The 4,863-nt window shown below is 37.8% G+C and overlaps 1 protein-coding gene across 4 annotated transcripts in view; it reads left to right on the top strand.

Moving 5' to 3' along the window:
• The first annotated feature begins 3,039 nt into the window (after positions 1-3,039).
• bahcc1a (BAH domain and coiled-coil containing 1a) overlaps positions 3,040-4,863 on the top strand; it is a 74,976-nt gene continuing 73,152 nt past the window's right edge. For 2 of the 4 annotated variants that reach the window (XM_008416194.2, XM_008416191.2), the window contains exon 1: positions 3,041-3,301. The gene's annotated coding sequence lies outside the window, so the exon portion shown is untranslated. Of the gene's footprint in view, positions 3,302-4,173; positions 4,491-4,863 lie in introns of those variants that run through there. The other 2 variants (XM_008416195.2, XM_008416192.2) reach the window with 2 other exon arrangements.

The raw sequence follows: 4,863 nt of genomic DNA, 5'->3' as shown, positions 1-4,863 counted from the left end.
TTTTTTTTCTTTTTTTCTTCAAACAAATATAAAAAGAGATAAAAGCGTTGCTGGTCCACCTTTACGCTTAAACTATAGCCTAGATTATTTTAAATATCCAACCTAAAAATTCTCCCTCTATGCAGCATTCCCTTTGATTCACGCTTGACTCATATGGCTTCAGGGCCAATGTGGGTCCGCCTATAGGGCGCCTTGAAACAGTCCCGTTTTATCCCCTTTCATCATCTAACCAGGGACGCCTTGAAACGGTTGGGGCCAGTTATTGCTTTTTTCCCCCTCCCCGGACAGCCCAATGCGGACTGGCTAACAGCCAATCACAGTCTTGTTTACAATCTATGACTGACAATGCTCTGGCACCACGCCAGCCAATCAGATCACCACATACAAAAGACGGGGATTCATTTGTAAACATTAGGAGCAATAACCAAAGTCCATGGTAATAACATATCGAGAGATATTGGGTTTGCTGTCTTGTCTGAATGATTCATCGCAGACTTTAAACAGATTAGTTTAGAAAGTATTTGTCAAAAATCCCCCWGTGGCTGAGCATATGAAAAAACAACATTTTGAAACATCCCTAACTCTCGATTTACTAGAATAGCTGAAAATGTTTTGGGKTTTTTTTCTCTCACTTAAGCAATATATTTATTTAAAATTTCACAATATGCATACATTTTATGTAAAGAGATAAAGCTTGATTTATCCAAGTCAGGAGTGGCCATAGTGCCTCCTTGTAATCTTGAAATATTTCCATAATTGTTGCCAGACCTATTTTATTGGGGCATATGCCCCAGCATTTATCTCTGGTGAACCCCCCCAAAAAACTCCAGATCAAACTTAAGCAAAATGTTATGACCTTTAAATGGGAAAATGCCTAAACATCCACTTTAAAAGATTACTAGAAAGTCTGATTGCTTGGAAGAAAAATAAAGAGTAATATAAAAGACAAGGGGATTATGTAGAGTACTGTTTGTGCAAATAAGATTGTATTGTGAAGCCACTTATATAAAATAAACGCATTATGCAAGTTTGAATGTTTATAAAATAGTATATACATGTCCAAAAACTGAAGCCACAAGGTAGCAAAAATGCCACCATTTAATAMTTTTACTAAAAGATCATGCTGTACCAAAGAATATAAAGGTTATGATTTAGACTGTAAAATTAAGTAGAAAGAAGGTAACATTTTCATTTTATTTTAATGATTGTTATTATCTCTATTGCTCTATARTTATTTTTGATTGGCAACAAAATACAGCTGGCTCAGAAAGCTAGGAAGTTTTTGATATGGGTATGGCTCTATGCCTAGGGTACCACTGTGTCAGAGGGTGGCACAATTATTTGAATCGAAAAAAAMCAAGATTTTTTTTTTTGTTAGAAATGCGTTTTTTATTTTATGTCCAATCAAATATGGGGTGGATGGACATTTATGTGGTGCGTTCAGTAGGCTCACGCCCCGTCCATATGGCAACATTTTTTTTTTCTAAAATGGGATTGTTTTTATCCAAAACAAGGTTACCATGTTTTGGGGAACCCTAAATGTTGTTTTATTTTTTATTTTTTAATGGTTTCCAGAGCAAAAGTTTGATCTGGACAGAGAAAATAAATCTTTTGTGAAAACACTGACATATTAGCCCAATATTTAACCTGACCTGTAACCCCAAACACATCGCTTGTGTCATATAAAACAACAATAGCGGATTACATGTTCATGGTTGTGCTGCAGCTGCTGCTGAACCTCATTATTCAACTTCAAGTAATCCTCTGTACGTCGAACAGAGTTTGGCTGAAACGAGAAGGCTGATGCGCTTTCTTTTTGTGTTTACCAATAAACTAAGGCTTCATGTGCTTGCCCCATAGTCCATGATTAGTCCCATTTACACGTCGGAGAGAGTAAAAATAGAGTTTTGGGCTATTCTCTGTGATTCAGGGTGGTTAAAAACATACCTGGAAACGATTCCGTGTGGATGTGGGTGATTTTGAAACCGACAAAATGTTCCTTTGTGGACAGCACCCAAGTTTTATGGTTTACCAGTAAACCAACATTTAAATTGGCCACATCACAGAATCCGTTTTGCTTGAGTCTATTAGTCACATTAATCTTTAAATAAATAGAAGTAAATAAACTGTGCAGAAACTGTATTTCTCTGAATTACTAGTTTGGTCTTGCAGTCATGTTGGATGTACAACTTAAAACCAGGTCTCGCTAGTGTGAGGAAGGAGTAATTGATTTGTTTTTTGGTTGTACTTGCAAGCAAACTGTCAGTTATTTATTCAGATTTATTTGTAAATTGATGATTTTCCTCTATGATTGTGGTCATTATCTGTATCGGTTTTTCTTAAATCCTTTTTCAAGACCCATCTTAAAATCCTACTTTTAAATTTATAATACTTTAAAATATTCTTAAACTGATATTTTTCTAAGGAAATAAAAAAAAAAGGCTCATTCTTTATAAGCGCAACAAAAATGAAGTTCTGAGATCTAAGTTCTGTGTGAAAAGGAGAACTTATGGAGGATGACAGGGTTTGCAGTCGGCCATATCCCATTTTCTATTTACGTTAAATGCACAAATTGAATTTCAAATGACTGAATATTGATTAGATTCAAGATTAAAATTAAACAAACAAATAAAAAAAAATGTTCCCCCCCACTGAGCCATGTTCAGAGTTAAATCCACTTGGTTTATTTTACTGCAAGATTTTTCTTTGTAAAATAAACACCCAAAAATATATCTAATCCGTGTTTTGACCTCATCCATCCAACTCCCCCTTCCTCTCCCCTTCCCTCCCTGCCTCTGCTTGACCTCATAGTTCATCTTAGGTTGTGGTCTGACGCACTGAGCGTCATTGTGAACAGTCTCACCATTAAGGCGCTTTAAATCTGGCGCTTTTCACTCAGTTTGCCGTCGTCAGCCAGCACGGCATTGGCTTTCGCTGCGGGCCAATCGCAGGCTGCCGAATCTGCGGGCGGGCGGCACGAATCCATTAACATGCACTTATCCAACCAATGAGAGGGCGTGTTTACCCTGCCCCAGAGACGCCGAGGTGCGCAGTTGCATCGGGAGAGAAACCGCTGCTTGGAGATCCGAGCCGCAATCCAGCCAGGCCGGAAGCCCCAGTCCCACTGGCCTCTGCTTTCACGACTGAAGCAGCAGACTACTGCACAGCCTCAGATGGAGATATTCCACTCTAGCCACACTAATCTCAGATTCTGATTTTTAAATGGGCGTCGCACTTGCACCTTCTGTCCCAGAGTTTTGTGATTTTAGAATTTATTGTTATGCAAGGATTTAACACACCAGTAAGTAGTAATTTTATATACTTGATATTTCTTTTATTTAAATTTAATAAAACATTTTAGGGCCTGGCTCCTCGCTACGAGATGACTGAGGCTGTGTTTCGTCCAAATTGCTGGATGTGACATGCTGTGCATTACACACACAGCACATTGTTACAATTTTCCAAATAGCAAAGCAGGATGTGTCCATCCTCTGGAATATCCATTACATTTATTATTAAATTTAATATTAATATTATTATTATTATTGCATGATGCAGTTTCTGTAAATACCTTCCATTTTCTTTGAGTTTTTTTTTCACCTACGTATTTGTCATTTACTCATCTATATTTTAGGAAAAATAGTTAATAATTAAGAAAAAACGTTTGTAAGAAGGATTTTGAATTTATATAATCTATTTGTAAATTGTACTAAATTGTGGTGTTGGTAAATTGCGGCAGCTTGTTATAAATTCGGAGAGGCTAGSTTTTACCGGGGAGGAGAGCGGAAGGCATGTCCAAACGCGACCGGCTAAGGAGCACTCTCTGCCGGCCAGCTTATCCGCGGAGGTCGGCTTSTTTTCTCAAAACYCGACCCATAAATCATAATTTGCTTTGCACACGCGGCTAATCTGTAAATGCAGCTGGCAGTCGTCAAAATTCCACACTTTTAATTTTTAAAATATAAAAAAAAATAAAAACGAAACATTTATTTATTTGGTAGGCGAAGCCGTATCGTCACGTTTGAAAAACGGACCAGACGAAAACACTAAGAAAATCAGATTTTGAACCACAAAAAGCTGTAGCTGCTCWTAATTCGCGTAAATGCGTCAACTATTTTATTCCTCGCTCATTACTGGGGAATCCAGGGTGGAAGGAACAGCATGGCGAAAAGGGGGGAGGTAATGGCCGACTGCAAAGCGCTTTCTCAGTGTGAAGACAAAGGCAGTCCTCCCTGACGGGCGGCCATTCACCTTGAATTCCCCCTTCCAGACCACAAACCGACGACCTAAACGCTGCAGCGTGGCCTTTTTTTTTTGGTAAACGTCTCACCTTGTGAAATCACATGCATGCACACAAATTAACACAGGAACCTCTCAGCTGAGACGGATTTTTCCTCCCCTTGCATTTGGAGCGATTTTATTGTTGCATTAGCTCTGAATTGTGAACTGCAGCTGGAGATCTGGGGTAATGATAGAGCTGAAATGAAATGGTCAGTATAATAACAATATCCTTGGTCAGTCATATATGCTACAAAGGTCATAAATTTATTTTTTATAATTAAATTTATTGCAAGAGGATTTTTTTTTTCTGAAGAAGTAGCCCTATGGGACCTCAGACTGACACCATGACAAAAAAAAAAAGAAAAAAAATTGTTTATATTCCTAATAATTTGGTAATACAACRCAGGTCTGCCTTCTTATGGCCTGCTTTATTTTTTTAATTACTGGCAATGTTCTCTGAGGGAATGACATGTCTGATTCCCATCTTTAACAGCAAAATATATTTTATTGTCATTTTATGAAGACTGTTTTCCAATTTAGACCAAATAATGCCTTTTTTTTGTTTTGTGTCAGAGGATGTCA

This window comes from Poecilia reticulata, linkage group LG8, assembly GCF_000633615.1.
Source record: "Poecilia reticulata strain Guanapo linkage group LG8, Guppy_female_1.0+MT, whole genome shotgun sequence".
NCBI classification, from domain to species: Eukaryota; Metazoa; Chordata; class Actinopteri; order Cyprinodontiformes; family Poeciliidae; genus Poecilia; species Poecilia reticulata.
The sequence above is the reverse complement of the archived record's forward strand: the minus strand, read 5'-3'. Positions and strand labels throughout refer to the sequence as shown.